The 25,832-nt window shown below is 48.7% G+C and overlaps 1 long non-coding RNA gene across 3 annotated transcripts; it reads left to right on the top strand.

Annotated features, from left to right (window-relative positions):
- Positions 1 to 25,832, top strand: Gm32788. Of its 3 annotated transcripts, none has more exons than XR_384278.4 (4): positions 1 to 2,161; positions 8,157 to 8,311; positions 11,692 to 11,848; positions 25,579 to 25,832. It is a non-coding gene; the product is annotated as a predicted gene, 32788 (long non-coding RNA). The 3 variants fall into 3 exon arrangements; XR_875506.3 differs by lacking the exon at positions 25,579 to 25,832 and adding an exon at positions 17,946 to 18,022 and having other exon boundaries at positions 1 to 4,946; XR_875505.3 differs by having other exon boundaries at positions 2 to 4,946.

The raw sequence follows: 25,832 nt of genomic DNA, 5'->3' as shown, positions 1-25,832 counted from the left end.
TTTATTACCCTCTCAGCTCTGCTTCCCATGCCCTGAATAAACTCTATTCTAAACTATATAGTCCGTGTGACTGGTCCCTCAGGGAGAAGGGATGCCTCAGCATGGGCTCTCAGAGACACCCCTTTCCCCTGCACATCCACCAAGTATATTCTCTCTCCCTATATTTTTATAAAACAACAGTAACTAACATCTGTTGCCAGCCAAGCACATACTATCCAGCAGACACACAAATGGCTCTTCTCTGATCCCCTGTGCTTGGTTGACATCTCTGCTACTCCTACTAAGACAGCTAAGGTGACATAGGGGCACTGTCTAGAAAGGATGGGACTGGTCTTGTTAAACCAGGGCCTGGTGCTGAATCTGGGCTCTGGAACCCTTCCCACCCCTGTACCAATATGGCTTCCTTCCCCAAGGTGAGTCATATCCCACTCCCCAGCCCCTGAACACAAACCTCAACTGAGGAACTCCTGTACCTGACGGGACTCCAGCAGCCCTTGTCTGTATCCCCTGGGAGTTGACGGGCATTTCCTGTACCTCAGCAGGCTTCGATGTACTTGGAAAGTCCCTACTAGTGTGGCCACCCATGACTGGTGACCATCATTACTCAGCATTCACACCAAGCTGGGTTGTTCCTGTCAGAGACTCTATGAATGGGCCCTCAGCTTGCCAGAGCCAGTGTTGCCTCCTCCCTGGCCTCTTCCCCACATACTACTATGGTTCTCCCAGTGACCGTGGTGAATATCCAGGGAAGAAGAGCCAGTCTGTAAAGACTGGAAGATAGAGAGCTGAGGCTGAACCCTGATAATGGTGGAGTGGTTTGCTGGAAAGTGTAAATGAGGGATGAAGAGGTCAAGGGCCTGCTAGGCTGAGTGGTTGGCATGGGGCAGGTGGAGGAGCTAGGGCAAGAAATGGAGGGTTCTGGTTACAGATGTGTCTGTCTCTGTCAGGGGTTCAGAGGGCAGCATTACAGAGGCCCATGCGAGCTATCAGGGTAGAGCTGGCTTTCAAGGACAAGAGACTGGGACCACCCAGGGCTAGGACCCACCAATACAAAGCAAGAGGTCAGATGAGGAAGAAGCAGCTACAGAAAGAGAAGGACCAGCCACAGAAGGGGTAGACAGTCTATCAATGAGGCACCCCAGAGCCGGATGAGAAAAGCTTCAAATGCAGGACAGTGAGCGACTATTGGTGGACCCCACCCCCACCCCGGGGAGATCCCACAGAGGTGGAGACCTTCCAGCTCATGGGACTCGGGAGTTGGCTCCATTGGTAAAGTGTTTGACTAGCTTGTACAAGGCCCTGGGTTTGACTCCCAGCACAGCATAAACTGGGCATTGATGGTCCACACCTGAAATACCATGGTGCTAGCACTCAGGAGGTGGAAGCAGGAAGCTCAGATGCTTGGGGTTATCCTGAACTACATGGTCAGTTTGAAGGCATGGGCTACATGAGGCTTGTCTCAAAATGTAGAAAGGGGGAAAAAAGTAACTTTGTGTTCAGTTGCTGTAACAACAGGAAGCAGCATCAAGATACCATGTGGTAAACATCTCCTACCACAATGGCCTCAGGAACCAGGCCCCTGTTCCCCATCTCAGCCAAGATCATGGTGTGGCTTGCATCCACTTGCCCTCAACATGGCTTCCCTAATTCCAGCCATGGAGTTGGCAACTCCTGGCAGGGAGAAGGGAGACAAGTGAATTCGCAATCCTGGCTTCTTCCCCTTTGCCTCTTACTGGCCACAAATTGCTACTTCGAGCTGCTAAAGAGGAAGGAAAGGCTGCCTGCATTAACCCTCCGCAGACATAAAATTCTACTGGGAAAGAATGGGCAACTGAGAGACATGGTGGGCAGAGCTCAGCTCCCAGCACAGAGGAGACAAGTACACAGGTTTTCTCTCTCTCTCTCTCTCTCTCTCTCTCTCTCTCTCTCTCTCTCTCACACACACACACACACACACACACACCGCACTGCCTGCAGCAGATCTGAGAGGAGACAGTACAGAGAGGAGACAGTACAGGTAGCTGTGTCTAATGGTTGAGGAAACTGAGACACCCAGCTACTAGGACGCTTCTTCATGATCATCCACGTGCCCCAGACTGTTTTGACAGACCCAGAAATCTCGGAGACCTCCCTGGCTTACCTCCCCCATCTCCTAGACTTGGTGAGTTGCATTGGTTCCTGGCCATGAGCCATTGTCCCATGGCCTCAAAGGCCCAGCTTCTTGGGCTCTGTTCTGCAAGAAACTCTAATGGCCCTTTCCTTTTGGCTTGAAACAGGCAGTTTATGTGCCCTACCCCACCACACAGACCTTGGAGAAGAAAGGGCTTGGCCAGGCCCCAAGTGAGCCAGGTCTGCAGGCTTTTCAGAAGAAACACATCTGTTTCCTGGGCTTCTCCTGGCCCAACCTGGGTAGTTGGTCTGGAGCCTACACAGTAAGAGGTACAAAAGTCCAGATTCCTTGGCTCTGGAGTAGAAGAGTCAGAAATTAGCAGGTACCAGAGGATAACGAGGGTTGACTGGATGCCAGGGTAGAGACCAATGAAAGGCAAATGGATGCCAACGCCTGGGGGAGCTGAAAGGAGCCAATGGCTGCCTGCCGTATAATATGACCTCCCTAAGAGGACCTAAAATCAAGAAAGGCTGTGGGGGAGGATTCAGGAGTTGGGGAGGTGAAATAAAATTGAAATACATTTTATGCGTGTATTAGACTTGCAGTAAACAGGAAATAGATTTTTTTTAAATGACCTTCCTAGCTGCCATCAGATCCTGCCGGAAAGTCCCTCTGCAGAGCCAGCAGTGACCCAATCCCCCCACCCCCAGGCTTTACAGAGGTTGCTGGGGCAGTTCCTCATCAGCCCATCCAGGGAGAAACAGCTGGAACCCAGTGGAGCCTGGACAAGCAGTGAGGTCCTCAGCCCTGTGCTGGCTAAACATTTATGTCAACTTGACTCAAGCTGGAGTCATCCGGGAAGAGGGAACCTCAACTGAGAAAATGTCTCCGTTGGCCTGTAGGCAAGTCTGTGGAGGCATTTTCCTAACCAGAGATTGGTATGGGAGGGTCCAGCCCACTGTGGGCGGTGCATGCCCTAGGCAGGTAGTCCTGGGTTGTAGAAGAGATCAGGCTGAGGACGGGAGTGAAGGCTCAGTAGTCGAGAGCACTGGCTGCTCTTGCAGAGGATTAAGGTTCGGTTCCCAACACCCACATGGTGGCCCACAATCATCCGTAACCTCGGTTTCAAGGGATTCAAACATCTTTTTCCGGCCTCCACAGGCACTGCACAGATATGCGTGCAGGCAGAACACCCATACACATAAAACTATAATGATAACAAAACTTAAAAAGAAAGCAGCTGGTGAGTCACGAGGAGCAAGGCAGTGAGCAGCATCTTTTGTGGCCTCCATTCAGTTCCTGCCCCCACTGCCCTATGTGATGGACTTCTGGATGTAAGCCGAAATCACCCTTCCCTCCCCCAACTGGCCAGGATGTTTAGACAGCAATAGAAGGCTGCCTAGGGCAGCTAGTGTCACTGGTCCTAGGAAGTGAGTCTGTAGTCAGGCAGGGCTCCTCCCTGGGCCGACTAAGCCAAGTTTCAACTTTCAGGACAACAGCCCATAGGACCCCGGTTAAATCAAGCAAAGACTTCCTGTGACTCCTTCCAGATGGTGACAGACCCTACCTGGCCCCAAAGGGGAACATGGCCTGGGGGCAGGGGGTGACCCCACCAACTAAGCCCCTCAGGAAGGCATTCTGGGAGACTGTAGGAAAAAAACAAATCGCAAAACTCTAACATAAAGTCGGGTACAAACATAACTGTCCAGAGAACAGAATTGTGGCTGATAGCTCAGTGGGCACTTGACCCTGGGCCTGATGTCCTGAATCCAATCTCCAGGATCTTTATGGTTGAAGAGAAGCAACTCCCAGAAGTTGTCCTCTGATAGCCACGCTCATGCCATGTGATTTCCCCCAACACAGATAAAGCATAAAATGATAATAGCAACTTTTGCAAATGAAATGGAGACAAATTGTGTAACTTAAAAACCCAGTGTGTGGTATCCCGCATGTGTCCCCACACGTGTGTCTGTGCATGCACACACACACACACACACACACACACACTACTGATACCTCAGATGTTTCAAAATTTAGGTCTGAGAACTTTACAACCTAACCACAACCAGACCTCCCCACCCCCACCACCCTGCTCAGTGATGTGTCACAGTTGCTTAGTCGGGAAGTCGCTGTGGAATCTCGGACAGAGGTTATGCCTGGAAAGTGTGGAGACTTGCACAGAAAGGAAGTCAATGGGGACATGCCCAGGCCCGGGATTCAGGCCCTTCCCTGTGTGATCCGGGCCCATGGGCAGCCGGAGCTCTGAGCTCTGCGGCAGGGCCTATGGACTGCAGCACAGTGGAGAAAGAGAGGAACATACATGGCAGATAGAGACGAGCCACAGAATTGGCCCCTTGGGACTCATCTCTGGTCACACAGAAGCCAGGCAGTAGTGAGGCTTAGGGTCTGACAGGGGAAACTCAGTGTTAGGAAGTCTCAAAGCCCAATGGCTCCAGAGGGACAGCAGTGTGAGTCTCACTGGGATTTGTGACATCCTTCAGATAGAAGCCACATCTGCCTGACCACAGCTGGAGGGAGATTATGGTGGTCTGAATGTGGAGGGCCCCATAGGCTCATAAATTTGGTCCCCAGTTGGTGAAGCTGTTTGCAAAGGATTAGGAGGTGTGGCCTTGTTACAAGAAGTGTGTCATTGGGGGCTGGGCTTTAAGGTTGCAAAAGCCCATGCTAGTCCCAGTGTCTGTCTCTCTCTCCCTCTCCCCCTTCCTCCCTTTACTTGCAGATAAGGATGTAAGCTTTCAGCCACTGTCCCAGTGCCATGCCTGCCTGCCACCGTGCTCCCCACCATGATGATCCTGGACTCTAACCCTTTGGAATTGTAAGCCCCAATAACTCTCCTTTAAGTTGTCTTGTTCATGATGTCTCTAAACAGCAACAGAAGAGTTAGACAGAGGCGGCGCCTGGAACCAGCCTGGTGGGGGGGGGGGGCAGTTCAGACAGGGGAACATGGGGATGCTGTGCACTCTCCACTCTTCTCGAAGATTACACAAAGAAGAAGAAGAAGAAGACGAAGAGGAGGAGGAGGAGGAGGAGGAGGAGGAGGAGGAGGAGGAGAAGAAGAAGAAGAAGAAGAAGAAGACGAAGAGGAGGAGGAGGAGGAGGAGGAGGAGGAGGAGGAGAAGAAGAAGAAGAAGAAGAAGAAGAAGAAGAAGAAGAAGAAGAAGAAGAAGAAGAAGAAGAAGAAGAAGAAGAAGAAGAAAAGAAGAAGAAGAAGGAGGAGGAGGAGGAGGAGGAGGAGGAGGAGGAAGAAGGAAGAAGGAAGAAGGAAGAAGGAAGAAGGAAGAAGGAAGAAGGAAGAAGGAAGAAGGAAGAAGAAGAAGAAGAAGAAGAAGAAGAAGAAGAAGAAGAAGAAGAAGAAGAAGAAGAAGAAGAAAGAAAGAAAGAAGAAGAAAGAAGGAGGAGGAGACCCTCCAGAATAGAATAAAGCTGTATAACAGGCTAACTCTGGCCCAGAAACTGTCTCCACCCCTCAGCTATCCTAGTCAGCTCAGGCAATATGGCCAGTGTTTGACACAGCTGGGTCTGATCCCAGAGGCGCAGAGCCTCACTTGGAGCTAATTGTTGAGTCTCCACAGGCCATGGCTTTGGGAGATAAACCCAGGGACAGATGGGCCCCAGAGGCTGAGAAAAGCATGTGTGTACCTATGCCACTCCTGGTAAAGATCATGATCATCTAGGCAGCTTCACCCCGTGGGAAAACAAGAGCCTTGCAGGAGAAGCCAGCCTTGGCTTCTGCAGAGAGAATCAGGCAGCCATATGCAGGACTGAAGACAATGGCTTCCCTGACTGTGCTGACCCTATAGAAACAAAGGTCTCAGTTCCCGAAGGCTTTCTGAGATTTAGCGCCAGGGTGATACCCCCAGCTACACGCCTTCCCCAACCAGACCACCGTGGCCTTCCCTTTGCTGGCCTCAGCTAGACTGCAGCTGAGAAAGCCCCCAAAGACACTGCCCTGCAGCTGTGCCCAGCACCCCAACTTATACCAGGATAAGGTCTCCAGGGAGTTGAGCCCCACTGCACTTGTTGCAGAAACCAATTGGTGCCTGTTGGGGAGGATGGGGCTCAGCTACCACCTGGCATTTGTGTCTTAGGGAGAAGGAACAAATGGGTTTAGAAAGGGTGCTAGCTACATGACCTCCCTGAGGGTCACCATATTGACTAGCATGTTTTACTTGAAAACTCGGGGACAAAGGACTGGTTAGAGACTGCTGTGGGTTCCTCCCAGGGACCCCCAAAGCCCAGGATCTTCTTCCCCGGGGCTGGAGGATGGTGTGGGGAGGCTGTCCTCAGTGTCCAACTTCACGTCATCTCTTTTATAAAGATTTATTCATTTAATGTATATGAGTACACTGTAGCTGTACAGATGGTTGTGAGCCATCATATGGTTGCTGGGAATTGAACTCAGGACCTCTGCTCCATCCAGCCCTTCACGTTCTTCCTTATCATTCTCATCTGATTGAGGTCCAGCCCATAAACGAATGAAGCCCCGGAACACAGGTCTTTCGTGCCAAGCCTAGACTCACCATGTGTCCTGGTTCACTTTCTAGTGCTGTGATTCACTGTGCAAACCAAAAACAACTTGCGCCACTTACTGGCTTGCTCAGCCTGCTTTCTTATACAACACAGGACCACCGCCCACAGGGGGCTGGGCCTTCCTACATCAACCATTAATCCAGAAAATGTCCTTACAAGACTAACCTATAAGCTAACCTAATGGAAATGTTTTATCAGTTAAGGTTCACTCTTGCTAGATGTCTCTAGTTTATGTCAAGCTGACAGACAGACAAACAAACAAACAAACAAAACCTAACCACACCACACAGTCTGGTTGGTTCTCTTCACAAGTTCCAGAGGACTGGACACCCTCTCCTGGCCCTCAAGAGAACTAGGTATATATGCACTGCAATATATATGCACACATACAGAGAAAGAGGCATTCACAAATACACAGAATAAAAAAATAAATCTAAAGAAATTAAAAACAAAACACATTACCTAAACTTCAATAAACACTCAGTGTAACTGAGTGTGAAGTATAAGCTTTTAATTGTAGCACTTGGGAGGCAGATGGATCTCTGTGAGTTTGAGGCCAACCTGGTCTATATACTGAGTCTCAGGCTAGCCAAGGCTACATAGTGAGACCCTTTCACAAAATAAAGCAACCTTCTATGCAACAAGGCACATCCATTTTTAGTTGGGGTTAGATTATGTTGCCCATTCTGGCTTTGAATTTGTGATCCTCCTGCCTCAGCTTCCTGAGTATCTGGGATTACAGTTAACAGGTCCACCCACTTTCGTTTTGAATCTCTTGTCTTGTGTATCCCAGGCTGTACCTGAGGATGGCTTTGAACCCCTCATCCTCCTGCTTCCACCTCCTCAGGTCTATTGTCAGGATATGTCACCACATGGTTTTAAGCCCTGCCAGAGATGGGACCCAAGGTCTCCTGCACGCTAAACAAGTGTTCCACCAACTGAGCCATGTCTCCCACCCTGACTCCTGCCCCTTTCTGGCCAGTGTGACTTCTGAGGTCCAGAGGAGCCACAATCTCAGCTGACGAGTTTTTGTACTGTTTCTGTTCATAAATCACATTAGCACGCTCCTTGTGATTTTGGTATTATGTCTCCGAGCTTGATTTGAGAATACCTGGCTCAGAGCAGCCCACGGGGATGCAGGTGAGTGGTGTGAATTCCACAGCTCAGAGCGATGCTGGGAACAGAAATGCAGGCAAGAGAATGCAAACTCAGGCCAGCTAAGGTGCAGTCACAGCTGATGCAGGGAGGAGCCAGGAGGGGACCACATGGGGACCACACTGACCTCGCAGGGTCGACCCTGCCTGGTTCCCAGCTCAGTGACCCTGGAACCACGTGGTCGGCAGGTGTGGATGTGGTGAGACCCTCTCTGGGCTCTAATGCTTCATACACATTCCCACAAGGCCACGTTCATCCATCCTGGGGGTCTGGAGACGGGTTGCTGATGAGTGCTATTGTTATAATTTGATATTTATATGAGAACTCTGCCTGCTCACAGATCAGTGGACTCTGGGAAGTGATTTCATAGCACAGATGGGCTTTCTCTGACACACTCTCTCGCCACACAATGTCCACTGAATACAGAAGCCCAGACAGAAGATCATGAAGGGGCCAGCACTGTTGCCCTGAACTTCCCAGCCTCAAGAACACTGAGTAAGTACATTTCTTTTTGTTTTTGTTTATTTTCAGACGTTGTTTCTCTGTGTAACCCTGGAGTCCTGGAACCCACTCTGTGGGTCAGGCTGGCCTTGATCCACGTGCCTCGGTGTGCAGCACCACAGCCTGGGAGTAAATTTTTTTTTTTAAGTAAATAACCCCATCTTCAATACTAGCTTTACAGCAACAGAAATGGACTGAGATACCAAGAAAATTTGTACAGGTCACCTGATGCCCTCCCCATAAAAACAAACAAACAAATAATAACAATAGCAGCAACAATAATGATTCTATCCAGTACAAAACACTGATCCCAATACCAAAGGCAGAGAGATACCCAAACTGTAAAGATGACATTTCCTGCCCCATCTCTCCAGGACTAGTGTGGCAGCCACACTGTGGTGGGTAAGGTCTTGTCTCATGATGGAATAAGGAATGCCTACTCCTTACAGCCTGAACTATGGTCTTCCTAAGGTCCTGACTCCAGGTACCTCAGCCAGTGACTGCATCTGGAACATAATAAGGAAGCAACTGAGGGAAATCTGGCCCTGTGGCTGCCCCCCCACCCCCACCCCCACCTAGAGTGATGTGTGTCCTTATGATAAGATATCAGTCAAGAGGGCTGGCGAGATGGCTCCACGGGTAAGAGCACTGATTATTCTTCCAAAGGTCCTGAGTTCAGATCCCAGCAACTACCCCATAATGAGATCTGACTCCTTCTTCTGGTGTGTCTGAAGTCAGCTACAATGTACTTATGTATAATAATAAATAAATCTTTGCACCTGAGCAATCAGAGTGAGCAGGGCGTTGGAGTGAGCAGAGGTCCTAAAAATTCAATTCCCAACAACCACATGAAGGCTCACAACCATCTATACAGCTACAGTGTGCTCACATACATAAAATAAATAAGTCAGGAAGAAGGAGGAGGAGGAGGAGGAGGAGGAGGAGGAGGAGGAGGAGGAGGATCATTGCCTAGGAGCACAAGGAATGGACAACCTGAAGACACGGAGAAGCCAGTGTCCATAAGCCAAGAAAATGGCAGTAGGGATAGTTTTGGCTACTTTATTTGGTTCTTTTACCTACCATCCTTCTCCACCCTTATTCCACCCCAATCCGTTCCAATCCGTGACACTCGGTGGGAGAGAAAGAGGTTAGAGGGGAAAGGGGGTGTCAACCTCATTAGATTACTTCCTGCTGATTAAGGGACATTATGTTCCTTGGGACAATCTAATCTTCGTTGTCAAAATATCCAATTCCTTCTTGTCTCTCTGCTCACAACACTTGACAAACTGCAGCAGCACCAGCAAGGGGAGCAGCAGCCACCCCAGGCCCTCTTGGGTCTCTCACATTTATACCCTGTCACGAGTCCCCAGAATCCCAAATGTAAATGATCTGTAGCTGGCAAGAATCGCAGCCCTCCTAGAGCATGAGACAAATCATAATCAGCTGCTGTGGACAATCTGAAGCAGCCCCGTATCCCTCTCCTGGGATGAAAACAAAAACATAGTCACATAGCACAACTGGGTTTTTAAAGAAAGCAAAATTCTCACTGCAGGTGCCACCCTGCTGATCCTTTCAGTTTGCACTTGTGACCTCCCTCAACTGTGAGAAAATCCCTGTGGCTCTGGGAGCTCAGGGTGGGGTGTTACAACAGACCAGACAAAAATGCCAAGAGGTAAGGTCAGACTTTATGTTCAGAACATACAGTGTGCTGTCAGAAAAACCCCTTCACCAGAAGACAAAGTTGAGCTGGGCCTGATAGCCAGCCTTGGAATTCCCAGCAACCGGGGAAGCCGAGGTAGAAGCAGCAAAGATCCAAGACCTTCCCAGACTACAGACTGAGTTAAGGACCAGCCCCCAATTAAGACCCTGTTTCAATATAAATGGTTTTTTGTTTTATTGTTGTTTTTGTTGTTGTTTAGAGAGAGAGGTTAGGAGGCCGGAGAGTTGGAAGCACTGACTGCTTTTTCAGAGGACCCAGGTTTGACTCCCAGAACCTACAATGGCAGCTCACAACTGTCTGTAACTCCAGGATCCGACACCCTCACACAGATACACATGCAGGCAGAACACCAATGTGCATAAAATAAAAAAAAATTTTTTTAAAAAGTAAAGAAAAAAAAAAAAAGAAAAAAGCCGGGCAGTGGTGGCGCACGCCTTTAATCCCAGCATTTGGGAGGCAGAGGCAGGTGGATTTCTGAGTTCGAGGCCAGCCTGGTCTACAGAGTGAGTTCCAGGACAGCCAGGGCTACACAGAGAAACCCTGTCTCGAAGAAAAAAAAAGGAAAAGGGAAAAGGATAGAGCTCAGTTGTAGAGCATTTGTCTGGCATGGCATGAGAAGGTGAGATAATAATAATAATAATAATAATAATAATAATAACAACAACAGCAACATGATGTTAGCTGTCACAGAACGTTGCTCTGTGGAATGGTGGAGGTCTCTGAAGAGACTTTGTTTGCCAAGTGTTGTGACATACACCCATAACCAGCCCTAAGGAAGTTTAGACAATATGATCATGAGTTTGAGGCCAGCCTAAAACTTGGCTCAAGAGAAAAAGGCCTTTGAGTCTCTGCTCTTGGCTCCTGCACAGCACACAGAAATGTTTGTTGACTCCTTGTCCCTATAAAAGTAAAATGAAAAGTTATGATGATAACATCGAAGCTGGGCTTTGGGTGGAGGCTGCTTCGGAAGCCGAGCCAGGAGGATTAAAAGCTCAAGGTTTGTTGGAGCTACCCAGTTCAGGACCAACCAAAGGAAAAAGTGGGGGCTGAAGAGATGGCTCAGCGGTTAAGAGCATTGGTTGCTCTTCCAGAGGTCCTGAGTTCAAGTCCTAGCACCTAAATGGTGGTGGCTCACAACCACCGTTAATGGGATCTGATGCCCTCTTCGGGAATGCCTGAAGACAGAGCACTCGTATACATAAAATAAATAAATCTTAAAAAAAAAAAAAAACTCAAAAGGACGGGGCATGGTGGCTTACACCTTTAAAACCAGCACTGGCAAGACAGGAGTGGGTGGATCTCTGTGAGTTGGGGGCCAGCCTGGTCTACAGAGCGAGATTCAGGACAGCCAGGGCTTCGTAGAGAAATCCTGTCTCCAAACCAAACCAAAAAGGATCCTTTCGGTGGAATGAAGATGAGTCAGTGAGAGGGTCCCTACACTGCTGCTCTTCCTGTGGAGTCAAAGGCTGTGGGGCATCCTTACCAAGGGCCCACTCCTATCAGAGGCTTCTGTAAGCTGAAATAGCTTCTATATTAAAGACCCTGCAGACTGCCTAGGCCTGGCTTCGGGAAAAGACTGCTCCGTGGTGCTGAGTCAATTATCTGCAGTCATCTAGCCAAACTGTGCCTAACTTAGCTGTCTCCCGACTGGCAGATACACATCACAGAGTGTGTCCCTGAGTGTCTTTGATGACCTCCAGCCTCCACCAACCCTCGAGCTAAGGACAGCCACTGCTGTGTCCTGAATCGACAGAAGAGACCGCCCACCTTGGCTGTGGGCCACCTACCTGATGCTCCGACCAACATAGCTGGTAAGTGTACTGACGGTACAAGCCTCTGTGCCCTGTCCCATGGTGGCTCATGGTATCCAGGGCAGGCTGGCTGCCTTCCTGAGCCCCCTTACCCACTGCTGCACTGTTCCCGGTAAGCAGCCTCTCATTTTGTTTCTTTGTTTGTTTTCAAGGTCTATCAATTTATATTTTTTTGTTTGTTTATTTGTTTTTCGAGACAGGGTTTCTCTGTGTAGCTCTGGCTGTCCTGGAACTCACTTTGTAGACCAGGCTGGCCTCGAACTCAGAAATTCGCCTGCCTCTGCCTCCCGAGTGCTGGGATTAAAGGCGTGCATCATCACGCCCGGCTTCAATTTATATTTTTAATTTTTTCACTTTATATCCCCACCGAAACCCCTCTCCCTCCTCTCCTCCCAGGCCCACCCTCGCATGCCCCTCCCCCATTTTCCACTCCCCTTTTCTAAGGAGGAGAAGCCCCGCCCCCTCCCCCTCCCCCCCCCCCCCCCATGCATCCCAACCTGCCCTGGCCCTGACACATCAAGTCTCAGCAGGACTGAGCACGTCCTCTCCCACTGAGGCCAGGCAAGGCAGCCCAGCTAAGGGAAGGGAATCCAAAGGCAGGCAACAGAGTCTGAGACGACCCCCACTCCAGTTGTTAGGAGACCCACATAAAGACCAAAGCTGCGCATCTACTACAAATGTGTAGGGAGCCTGGGTCCAGCCCCTACACACTCTGGTTGGTGGTTCAAGTCTCTGTGAGCCCCCATGGGCCCAGGTTACTTGACTCTGTAGGTCTTCTTGTAGTGTCCTTGACCCTTCCAGCTTCCTCAATCTCTGCACCCCTCACCCCCACTCTTCCACAAGTCTCCCTGAGCTCAGCCTAATGTTTAGATGTGGGTCTCTTTCACCTGTTTATATCCACTGCTGGGTGGAGTCTCTCAGATGACAGTTATGCTAGGCTCCTGTCTGCAAGCATAACAGAGTATCACTAATAGTGTCAGGGATTGGTTCTTTTTTCATATATATAACATTTTTTAATTAGGTATTTTCTTCATTTACATTTCAAATGCTATCCCAAAAGTCCCCCATACCCTCCCCCCCAGGGATTGGTTCTTACCCATGGGATGGGTCTCAAGTTGGGCCTGTCATTGGTTGGCCATTCCATCAGTCTCTGCCCCATCTTTATCCCTGCACATCTTTATCCCTTGTAAGCAGAACAAACTTTGGGTAGAAGGTTTTGTAGGTGGGTTGGTGTCCCCCTCCCTCCACTGAAAGTCCTGCCACTATAGGAGGTAGGCATTTCAGTCTCCATGTCCCCTGCTGCTAGGAGTCTCAGCTAGGGTCACCCCCATAGACTCTTAGGAGTCCTCCCCCCATCCTAGGTCTTTAGCACTTTCCAGAGATGTCCCTCCACTGATTTCCATTTTCTCTCCCAGCCCTCTCCTGTCCCTGCTTCCCACACCTGGTCCCTACCTCAGCTCCCCTCCCCACCCCATCTCCCATCCAGTTTCCTCCCTCCATCCACCTCCAATGCCTATTTTATTTTATTTTATTTTTTGGTTTTTCAAGACAGGGTTTCTCTGTATAGCCCTGACTGACCTGGAACTCACTTTGTAGACCAGGCTGGCCTCGAACTCAGAAATCCGCCTGCCTCTGCCTCCCGAGTGCTGGTATTGAAGGCATGTGCCACTACGCCTGGCCCTATGCCTATTTTATATCTCCTTCTGAGTGAGATTCATGAATCCTCCCGTGAGTCTTTCCTGTTACTTAGCTTCCTTGGGTCTGTGGAGCATAGCATGGACATCCTGTATTTTATGGCTACTTATAAGTGAGAACATACCATGAATGACTTTCTGGGTTTGGGTTACCTCACTCAGGATTGTGTTTTCTAGTTCCATCCATTTGTATGCAAATGCCATGATGTCTTTGTTTCTAATAGCTGAGTAGTCTTTCACTGTGTAAATGTACCACATTTTCTTTATCCATTCTTCAGTTGAGGGACATCTTGGTTGCTTTCGGTTTCTGGCTATTATGAATAAAGCTGCTATGAACATAGTGGAACACATGTCCTTGTGGGGTGGAGCATCTTTTGGGTATGTGCCCAGGAGTGGTATAGCTGGATCTTTCACATGTGTGCTGGTACCAGTGTCTTTCTTGACTGCATACTGCTTGAGTTTGACCGTGTTTATTATTAAAAAGCAGCTGTAGACATACCAAAGGCAGAAAGAGACGCTTGATCTGAGCTTAGGTGGGACAATGTCTATTCGTGGTGAAGAAATATATTGTTACCTGTGAGTATGGATGGCCAAAAAGCCCACAGAAGAGGATGAGATGTAGTGCAGCTAAGAGGGGCAGAAACCATGGTCTGCAAGGGACGCTGGGAAATGTAGTCTTTCAGCAGGGAACTAACTGACTAGGTCTCTCACTGAAGCTGAAGCTTTTGTATTCAACTAGACTGTCTAGCCAGCAATCCTCCTGTCCTCAACTCCCCGGTCCTGGGCTTACAGGGGAGTGTTGCCACTGCCTGCTTTCTGTAGGAGTGCTGGGGACACAAGCTCAGGTCCTTATGTTGTATTTTATTTTATTTTAGGTGTAGGAGTATTTTGCCTGCTTGTATGTCTGTGCACCACATACATGCTTGGTGCCCAGAGAGACCGGAAGAGGGAATTGGATCCTCTGGATCATGTGTGTAATAACACCAGGCAGATGCTAGGAACTAAACCTGAGCCCGCTGCAAGAGCAGCAAGTGCTTTTAACCACTGAGCCATCTCTCTAGCCCCTGAACTCAGGTCTTTTTAGAAATTTTATTTGTTTGATTGTTTTTGAGACAGGGTTTCTCTGTTTAGCCCTGGTTGTCCTGAAACTAACTATGTAGACCAGGCTAGCCTCGAACTCACAGAGATCCATCTGCCTCTGCATTCCAATTACTAGAATCACCTGCTTTGATCCTACACCAGGTGTAAATGCTTGTTTAAGGTGTTCTTTCTTTGTTTAACATGCTCTTTATTTGTGAAGGCACTGACATCCCAGCCCTTTCATTTGTTCTTTCTTTTGCTATCGCTCTGTTTGTTGATTCAGAGCCTCAAGTAGCCCTGGGTGGCTCAAACTCGGTGTAGGGAAACATGGCTATGAACTCCGGATCCTGCTGCCTCCATCTCTCCAGCACTGAAATTCCTGACGTGCTTCACTCTTGCTGAAGTTTTCAGCCATCACGCGGCCTCGTCACAGGGCCCTGTTTTTTCTCAGATGCTCCAAAGGGGATGGCTTTTCTTGTGGGCACAGATGCATTTTCTGCCTTCTTTGGTCACTGGCTCTGAGCTGGCTGAACCCAGCTCCCCAACTGCCACTCCCAAGGATCCCAAGCAAGCCTCTCACTCTTTTCGGTTTACTGTCGGATGACATCTGTTTATCCCAGGAGAGCTCACACGTAGGAGTGGGCAGAGTCTGTGTGCGCATGCTCCTGCTGCGTTTGTGGCGGCAGAGAGGAAGAACACACAAGATCATTTATTTACGTGTCTGCGTATACACAAGTACTTGCTGACGTTAGAGAGCACTGAATTCCATAGGGTGGGAGTCACAGTCAATTGTGAAACATCTGACACATGCGTGCTGGGATCCAAATGGGATTCAAACTCAGAACAGCAAAGGCTCCGCTGACCCATCTCTTCAGCTCTGAAAAGCACCTCTTTTGCACCTTAGCTTGGGAGGAACAGATATGCGTATAAGCAGCACAGCGACCGTGGAACAAGAGGCCACACACGAAGGGCTTCCTTTCTCTTTCTGTTCTCCACAGAGGTAATAACATGGTCCTCGCTTGATTTGGTGGTTTAACAAATAAAAAGGCCAAGCTAGCCAGTGGTGGTGCATACAGCTTTAATCCCAGCACTCAGGAGGAGTCAGGCTGATCTCCGTGAGCTGGAGGCCAGCCTGGTCTACAGAGTGAGTTCCAGGACAGCCAACGCTTCAGAGAGAATCTGTCTGGGAAAGCCAAAGGAAAAAAAAAAAAAAAAAGAAAGAAAGAAACAGAAAGGCCAGCAGCCTTGACTATGTTGTGGTAAAGGACATATCCTTTGAACACGCTGAGAGAGTCGACAGCTTTCATGCTCTGTGTGTGTGCGTGTGTGTGTGTGTGTGTGTGTGTGTGTGTGTGTGCGTGCGCGCGCGCATGCGAGCACTCTTGTGCATGTGCTTTAGATTTCTTTGTCTTATGAGTGCTCTTACCCACTGAGCCATCTCACCAGCTTACATGTGTGCACCATATGTGTTCCCAATGACCACAGACGTTCAGGACCTCTGCTCACTCCAGCCCTGCTCACTCTGGTCCAAAGATTTATTTATTATTATATGTAAGTACACTGTAGCTGTCTTTAGACACAGACACCATAAGAAGGCGTCAGATCCCATTACAGATGGTTGTGAGCCACCGTGTGGTTGCTGGGATTTGAACTCAGGACCTTCAGAAAAGCAGTCAGTGCTCTTACCCACTGAGCCATCTCACCAGCTCCAATGGCTCATTTTCTTAAGAGCTGCCCAGATGTTCAGTGTTCAGTGTGGTGGTTCATGCCCTTAATCCCAGCACTTGGATTGCAGAGGCAGGTAGATCTCTCTTGAGTTCCAGGCCAGCCAGAGCTGTGGAGAGCTATCTTAAAAAAAAAAAAAAAAAAGACTTGTCCAGAGGGTTGGCAAAATGCTATTTCCAGGTGAGCCTGTGAGGGCGTTTTTGGAAGAGAGAGAGGTTTCCCTTCCCCTCTCCACCATGGTGAGTGGCTTCACCCAACCTGCCTAGGGTCCAAATGGAACCACAAGGCAAGCGGAGGGAGGGAACTGGAAGGACATGCTCTGCTGATGGTGGAGTTAGCTTTCAACAGGAAATTCTAGAGTAGATAAGCAGCATTCAAAACACATCAGGGTTTATTTAGATGAACTTATTTTATATGCAAATACGCAGTCCATGTGATAGCCACCTGTGGACAGAGTCCAAATGATGGCGGGTGTGTGTGTGTGTGGGGGGGGTGTCTCACTCCTCCCACTTTCACTGTGGTGGCACAGGAGACTAAACCGGAGCCCTACAAATGCTAGGCGAGAACTTTAGCACTGAGCTACTTCCCTAGGCACCTTTGCTCGGTTATCCCAGTTGGCCTTGAACTCACGCTGTGGAAACTGTAATCCTCCCGCCTCTGTTCCTAAATTGCTGGATGACAAACTTCTACCACTAAGCCCAGCTGACCCTACGTTATTATATTCAAAATAAGACACTTGTACATGGAAGCCTGGGTTAAAAAAAAAAAAAGTGCCATGAAGTTCCTGTGACCTATGGATGAGACAGCATGCAGAACAGTCCTCCCACACGATGGCTCACTAGAAAGAATTGCACAAACTACGATACACGAGCATCCTTGAAGATGGGCACCCGTGGCATGGTGCGTGGCGCACGCACACCTCTAGTCCTTGCACTCTCATTGTTATTAAAACACAAGGCGATGTTTACAGTTAGCTTAAGCAAATGCAAGAGCCAGCAAGGTGACACACCTGGCATTGAGTCTTCGCACCCTGGGTCCTGTGAAAAGAGCCAGGAATCTTGCTCCTGGCCCTTCTGTCTTTCTTACAGAGGCAATGTAGACCTGCCAGGAAACTCCCTCCATGTCCTTTCTTTTGAGTACACCTATTTTATTTTGTTTTTGTTTTTGTTTTGTTTTGTTTTGCTTTTTCAAGACAGGGTTTCTCTGTGTAGCCTTGGCTGTCCTAGAACATGATCTGTAGTTGGACTGGCCTTGAACTCACAGAGATCTGCCTGCCTCTGCCTACAGAGTGCTGAGGTCAAAAGCGTTCACCACCATGCCCAGGCTAAGAGTTTGTCTTTAAAAAAGAGAAAAGAGACAGGGAGAAAAAGGGAGGAAGAAGAGGAGGAGAAACAGTCACTGGTCTCTCCCACCACTAGAGGACAGAAGTCTAAGGTCAGGGCACCTCCAAACCCAGAGTCTGCCGACAGCCACTGCCTTTACTCTTCTTGCTATGCCCTTAAACTACAGAGGGTCAGGCGCTCTTGGGGACATCTTTGATGAAGGTTCAAAGCCCAGAAGTGAGGGCTCCAGTCTCACAGCCTTATTATCTCCCAAAGGTCTCTCTGCCTAACAGCCTCTGCTCCTCTTCCTCCAAGAAGGCCACACCTCCTCCAGCAAGGCCACACCTACTCCAACAAGGCCACGCCTACTCCAGCAAGGCCACACCTCCTAATAGTGCCACTCCCTGGGCCAAACATATTCAAGCCACCACTTCGGTCTACAGAGTAAGTTCCAGGACAGTCAGGGCTATACAGTGAAACCCTGCCCGGAAAACCAAACCAAACCAAACCAAAACATAACTCAGAGCATGTAGATCTCTGTGACTGGAGGCCACCCAACAGAGTTACATACCCCCAGCCTCTGAGAGGCTTTTCTGTGGGTTTTTTTTTTCATTCTTAGTGTTGCATATCTCATAGTGGGAATGGACCACAGTGATGACAGGATTGATAACAAGGAGAGTAGTGAGGTACGATGAGGATGAGGATGGTGATGATAATGCAGGTGATGACAGTGAACTGATGGTCCTGATAGAGATTACGATGGTGGTGGTTGGTAATGGTGGCAGTAACATACATTTTGGGTATACTCTGTGACTCTCAGAGCATCCCTGTTCAGAGAGCAGGCTTAGACTCCTCTCCTTTGCCTCTCACTACTCTGGGGCAGAGGACAAAAGCTCAGAGCCTCAAAGGGAGGCATAACCTACTTAAGGAGGTGTACTGGCTGGTTTTGTGTGTCAACTTGACACAGCTGGAGTTATCACAGAGAAGCTTCCTTTGAGGAAATGCCTCCATGAGATCCAGCTGTGGGGCATTTTCTCAATTAGTAATCAAGGGGGAGGGCCCATAGTGGGTGGTGCCATCCCTAGGCTGATAGTCCTGGGTTCTATAAGAAAGCAAGCTGAGCAAGCCAGGGGAAGCAAGCCAGTAATAACATCCCTCCATGGCCTCTGCATCGGCTCCTGCTTCCTGACCTGCTTGAGTTCCAGTCCTGACTTCCTATGGTGATGAACAGCAACATGGAAGTGTAAGCTGAATAAACCTTTTTCTTCCCCAACTTGCTTCTTGGTCATGATGTTTTGTGCAGGAATAGAAACCCTGACTAAGACAAGAGGAGAGAGCCATATGGTCCTCCAGGGTGGTGGCGATGCAGGCCATCTACAGGTCTGGGTGTGGGGGTGTTGGCAGAGCACACAGAAGCATATTGGGAAAACTGGGCTGGCCTCGTTCCCTGCTTGGTTCCCTTAGAAAGATTCTGTGTCAGACCAGGAAAGCCCAGCCATGAGTCATGAAGACATAATCAGGATCAATCAGCTGGCCTTGCCCATTCGGAGAGCGAGGGAACCTGCCAGAATGGAGCCAGATGCCTAGATAATCCAGTTAGAGCTCAGGCTGAACAGACATGGACAGCCTGACCCCCTCCATTAAGGAGGTCACAGGCTCCCAGAACCAGAGTCCTTGTGACTGATGGCACACTGCTCTGGCTCCTGCTAACAGCATGCTGCCCTGAACCTAAGAGATGACCATTCTTCCTAAATAGCAGATCAAACAAACAAACAAACCCTGGGGGGTTCTGGATGGCCTGTAGCTCCATAGAACAAGAGCTGCTGAGACACTATGTGGGTATCCCAACCTTCTTCCTGCCTCCCAGAGGTAGGTGTACCCTACCTCTTACACTGAATGGTCTTGGCTGTCCCTAACCAATTCCTTCCCATGGATTCCTTTCAGTACCTGGCATCCCCCTGACTATAGATACACTCTGATTCCTGTGTATGCCCCTGCCTTTTTTTGAATAGGAATGGCCCCCATAGACTCGTGAGTTTGAATAGTGCCTATAGGGAGTGGCACTATTAGGAGGTGTGTCCTTGTTGGAGGAAGTGTGTCACTGTAGAGGTGGGGCTTTGAGGTCTCCTATGCTCAAGCTAGGCCTAACACGACAGTCTCCTTCTGCTGCCTGCAGATCAAAATGTAGAACTCTCCCTCCTTCTCTAGCACCATGCCTGCCTGCCTGCTGCCATGTTTCCAGCCGTGATGGTACTGGACTAACTCTGTGAAACCATAAGCCAGCCCCAATGAAATATTTTCCTTTACAAGAGTTGCTGTGGTCACGGTGTCTCTTCACAGTAGTAAAACCCTGACTAAGACACCCTCCTTGGAAAACATTTGGCCAGGTTACTTTCTGATGACTTGCTGGGGCACAGGCTGACAGAAGGTGGACCTGGAAGGTGCTGTCTAGTGATAAGGGCAACAGGGTGGATGACACAAGTCTGCCCCTTCACCCCGCTTCTCCAGGGGGATCAAGGGACAGATATGGAGGGAGCTGCAATCTGCCTAAAAGCTGTGGATGACTCCCATCCCATCGTGTATGTCCATGGGCCAAGAACAAAGTCCTCTCAAAAGCCAGGCATGGTGGCCACACCTTTATTCCCAGCACTCAGGAGGCAGAGGGAGATGGATCTCTATGCATTTGAGGCCATCCTGGTCTAGGGAGCAATCCCAGGCCAGCCTACATAGTGAGACTCTGTGTCAAACAAAGTCCTGTCAAAGACCAGGTTCAGACCAGTGCTTGGGAAGATCAAAATTCAAGATCATCTTTGGCTAAATAGTAAGTTTGAGGGGATGAAGAAATGGCTCAGAGGCTAAGAGCACTGAGCTGACTCTTCTAGAGGTCCTAAGTTCAATTCCCAGCAACCACATGGTGGCTCACAGCCTTCTGTCATGGGATCCAATACCCTCTTCTGGTGTGTCTGAAGACAGCTATAGTGTATTCATAAACATAAAATAGATAAATAAATCTTTTAAAAAAAGTAGTAAGTTTGGGGGCAGCCAGGGTTTGGTGGCTTGTATATGCTTGGCCTTAGGGAGTAGGAGGTGTGGCCTTGTTGGAGGAAGTGTGTCACTGTGGGGTGGGCTTTGGAGGTTTCCTTCTATGCTCAGGCTCTGCCCAGTGTGGAAGAGACAGTCTCTCCTGGCTGTAGTTGGATTGAGATGCAGAACTCTTGGCTCCTCCAGCACCATGCCTGCCTGGAAGCTGCCATGCTCCCTGCCATGATGATAATGCACCAAACCTCCAAACCTCTAAGCCAGTATCAATTAATGTTGTCCCTTAATAAGAGTTGCCTTGGTCATGGAGTCTGTTCACAGCAATGGAAACCCTACCTAAGACACAGAGCTAGCTATGTGAAACCATCTCCAAAACAAAACCAAAGCAGTCCTCTCTACTCTGATGTCAGGCTTCCTGCTTGGTGTTGTCCTGGTAAAACTCTCCCTTTTGCTTGGTTGATTTTGTGTTTTGAGACAGAGTCTCACTATGGAGCCCTAGCTGGCCTGGAACTCTTATATACCAGGCTGGCCTCAAACTCACAGAGGTCTGCCTGCCTCTGCCTCCTAGTGCTGAGACTAAAACTGGGTAGCCTCAGTGATGGCCCCAAGAACAGTTAGCCATGCCCAAGGCTTCCTGCATGCTGGCTTTTGAGAGCCACCAGAGTGAGTGACATGGCGGGGGCGGACCCTTACTCCTGTGTTTTGAGATCTTGGGATGAGGAGGCTCTACTCCATGGAAGAGCCTGTCTAGAGGCTTTCAATTGTTGAGCTTTGAAGCATACAGGGTCCTGCTTGGTCTGGGTCCAACTGCTCCAACCTGGGACTAGGCAGCATCCTGGTCTTTATCATTCTCTGAAGAGCCCTGGGGTCCCATCCTCACCCTGGAGTCCTGCACAACCCGACAATCTCATTGGATGTGCACCCAGTCCCATCCCACCCTGTGAGGCATCAGAGGGTCACCTCATGACACATCCAGACTACCTTCCTGGTCTTACGACCCAGATGTCCCACCTCACCCTCATCCCTGGAACCCAGGGGAACTTGGAAGGAGAGAATGGACAGCACAAAGATGTCCTCTGACCTCTGCATGTGTGGAGACCAACTTCTGTCTTAGTTAAAGTTTTACTGCTGTGAACAGACACCATGACCAAGGCAAGTCTTATAAAAAAAACAACATTTGATTGGGGCTAGCTTACAGGTTCAGAGGTTCAGTCCATTATCGTCAAGGTGGGAGCATGGCAGCATCCAGGCTGTCAAGGCGCAGGCAGAGCTAAGAGTTCTACATCTTCATCCAAAGGCTGCTAGTGGAAGACTGACTTCCAGGCAACTGGGGTAAGAGTCTTAAGCCCACACCTACAGTGACACACACCTACTCCAACCAGGTCACACCTATTCCAAAAAGGTCACACCTCCAAATGGTGCCACTCCTTGGTCCAAGAATATACAAACCATCACATTCCACTCCCTGGCCCTCATAGACTTGTTCAAAAACATGAGTCTATGGGGGCCATACTTAAACATAGCATAATGCAAATGCATTCAGTCCAACTTTCAAAGTCCTCATAGTCTATAGCAGTCACAACAATGTTCAAAGTCCAAAGTTCAAGGGCTCTTAAACCAGCTGGGCAAACTCCAAACTTAAACATAGCATAATGCAAATGCATTCAGTCCAACTTTCAAAGTCCTCATAGTCTATAGCAGTCACAACAATGTTCAAAGTCCAAAGTTCAAGGGCTCTTAAACCAGCTGGGCAAACTCCAAACTCTGCATCTCCATGGCTGATGTCAAAGGAGTCTTCAGATCTCCATTCCTTTTTCATCTTTGTTAACTGCAACAAAAGGCTTTCTCCTGGGCTAGTTCCACTCCCTGTGCCATAGAGCCAGGTGCCACCTGCTCCATAATAATAACAAATAGAAGGTTTTTAAAAGAAAAGAAACCAATGATAAGCCGGGCCTGGTGGCGCATGCCTTTAATCCCAGCACTTGGGAGGCAGAGACAGGTGGGTTTCTGAGTTCGAGGCCAGCCTGGTCTACAGAGTGAGTTCCAGGACAGCCAGGGCTACACAGAGAAACCCTGTCTCGAAAAAACCAAAAAAAAAAAAAAAAAAAAAAAGAAAGAAAGAAAAGAAAAAAGAAACCAATGATAAAGGAAGATGACTGAACAGGACAGACAGACAGACAGACAGACAGACAGACACACACACACACACACACACACACACACACACACACACACACACCTAGCTGCATGTAACAAATCAGCATGCCAGAAGCTGACCTTTGCTCTTCAAATGAGAGAGAAGCAGAAGCTTTGGGAATATGTAAAAGACTTGTGCAGTTTCAGGTCCAGCTCTCCAGCTGGCTTCCCTTCTCAGGAGCCCCCTTTTCTTCATGAACAATCCATCTTCATTTCCATCATCAGCCACGTGTGGCCCCAGTCCAAATCCTCATTATGACATTCAAGAACCTGGACGTTTCCCCCCCCTCCCCCAACCCTCACCGTGGGTTTTCTCTGGACTCAGGTTCATTCCTATAGCGTCAGCCAGACAAGACTCACCAGGCACCCACTGATCCAGCCTAGGAGATACTCTGAGCTGCATGTGGAGTACTGCAAAGACAAGAGTTTCACTGTCGTTGTGTGGATGTCCCCCTCCACGTGGGACATCAGGAATGACAAGTGTGGGGGGTACTTAGGAAGCCTTCTGCGGCCAGGGTGGGAAACAAGATCTTCTAGCCAGGCCTTCAATCCTGGCACTAGGGAAAACAAAGATATCTTTAATGTGCCATTCCACAGAAAACAGTAGCAGCAGAAACAGCTGTTGTGCTGGTTTGGTGCCAGAGAGTGGTTTTTCAACCCCTGACCCTGAGCCAGCAGTGGTGGTACATGCCTTTAATTCTGGCACTCAGGAGGCAGAGACAGGCGGATCTCTGTGAGCTCAAGGCCAGCTTGGCCTACAGGACAAGTACCAGGATAGCCAGGGATACACAAAGAGACCCTGTCTGGAAAATATGTCACCATCATCATCATAATTCATTGTTATTATTATTATTCATACCTCATAATCCATAGGGATTGTGGGGATTTGTTTCAGGACCGTCATAGTTGCCAAACCTCTTCCATAGAAGATGTGATAGAACCTAGTGGGGAAACCCCCACTCAATTCCCGATTCGGCGTGCACCCAAAAAATCACGAAGGACCATCTTGATGTAATTACATGAGGTCATTTAATGACGGAGCTCCGGACCAACATGCATCCCACACAGGAGATAATGGATGTCAGCCACGAGGCTCGGAAGCTAGGGGTTTTTATGGGGTAAGGGCCTTAGGGGTGTGGAATTCAGCATAGCAACACACTATTGGCTTATTCAAACATCAGCAGAAAAATTACATGTCCGTGCAGGGTGTCAGAGTTCTGTGAGTTGTTGACTCAGTTTAGATAGCCCTGTTATGTCTTCACATTCCTCTTTATCTTTAAGGTTAAGCTGTTCCCAGGAATGTTTTAACTACGGGGGATACCCAGGTTTGGTTTTCTTTATTCTCAGCCCCAGGCAGTCTCTACCTCACAAAAAACCAGCAATTTCTGAGTACTTTATATGACTTACAGGTCTTGAAATTTCATCTTTCTTTCATTCCCCTCTTCTTCTACTAAGTAATTCTAATCTTAGAATTTCAGAAGTCTATATCTCTATGTGGAGAATAGAAATCATATTCTTTTTCTATCTTAACTATAGGTTGGTATTGATGCTGGAGGACTATAAGCTATAACAAAAACATAATAAGAAGGAATAGTAAACAGAACTAGGCAGGGACCCTTCTAGTGAGGCTTGAGGGTCTCAGCATGACGCAGGTGCACGTAGATCAGACCTCTGTCTGGAACTGGTGAGATGTCCTTGGGGTATCCGGCTCGTTTGCTGTAGCCAGTTGTGACCAGACTTTTTTCTGCACCACCTGCAAGCCTTTTAACTTAACATACAGATTATTATTATAACAACATAGGTTTGAACACATCATTTTAGACAGTTATGGGCATGGGAGCCCCATAAAGGATCTCAAAAAGAGTAGGGCATGAGGAAGGAGCACCAAGTCTGCGCCAGTCTCCGTGGTTAATTTTGTCAAGGCCTCTTTTAGAGTTCTATTTATTCTTTCTATCTGTCCTGAGCTCTGAGGTCTGTACACACAATATAATTTTCATTTGACCTCTAAGTACTTGGCCACACCCTGACTTACCTGGGCAACAAAGGCAGGGCCATTATCTGACACTATTGTTTTGGCAGAAGATATTCATACACATATTTTTCTCAGTAAAGTCTATTTCCCAGTAGACACCAGGTCTGTCTTCCCAGTGTCTTTTCCCTGGATCTACTATAGTGTGGCAGACATTGACTCTTTGGCAGGGCACACCTTTGTGCAGCACCTGTTCCACAAGGTGTTTTAAACCTGGTACATGGCTTGGAGAATGTCTGAATGAGCTTGCTTACCTCTAAGGTCCACTGATGCATCTGTTTGATCACAGCTTCTGCTTGTCTTTGTGGCAGGATTTTCTTTCCCTGGAGGTGTATCACAGTCTCTTATTTTTGTTGAACTGTGTAACCTTCCCTCCCCAGCCTGAAACCTGTTTGCTCAGGTTTCACTGTTTGCATCAGGGTGGAGCCTGCCGCTCAATCGTTCAGCCACGCCCACTGCTGGAGCCTGCCGCCTTGCTGTTCTGGAGCCATACACGTGGTCACCCTGCAACTGGACCCCAGGATTACTTGGCGGGAATTAGCCCCTTCCCCTTCCTTCATAACTCGGTGCACGAATTAGTAAAATTGAGCTTTGATCAGAATTTTGTCTTAGCTATGCCTTTCTCTCGTCCCTCTTCTCTTCCAGATTCCAGGATGCCTTCCCAGAACAGAACCCAGACATGTGAGCCGCTGGCCGGACACAACAGAACTGGTGACTGGAATCTTTGGAAATAAGGGATAAGTCCTCTGTTGTGTAGGCAAACTCGGGCTCCGTTGCCAGGAGCACCAGCAGGGCCATGGCTGTAACTGTTCGTGCCTCTCAGTCTGTCATGTTGTTGCCCCTTGCTAACATGGTATCCCTCTTCTGGTGACTAGGACAGTGGGTGATGTTTACCTTGG

Source organism: Mus musculus, chromosome 15 (assembly GCF_000001635.26).
Source record: "Mus musculus strain C57BL/6J chromosome 15, GRCm38.p6 C57BL/6J".
In the NCBI taxonomy this organism is placed as follows: domain Eukaryota; kingdom Metazoa; phylum Chordata; class Mammalia; order Rodentia; family Muridae; genus Mus; species Mus musculus.
Note: the sequence above shows the minus strand (reverse complement) of the source record. Positions and strands in the feature narration are given on the sequence as shown.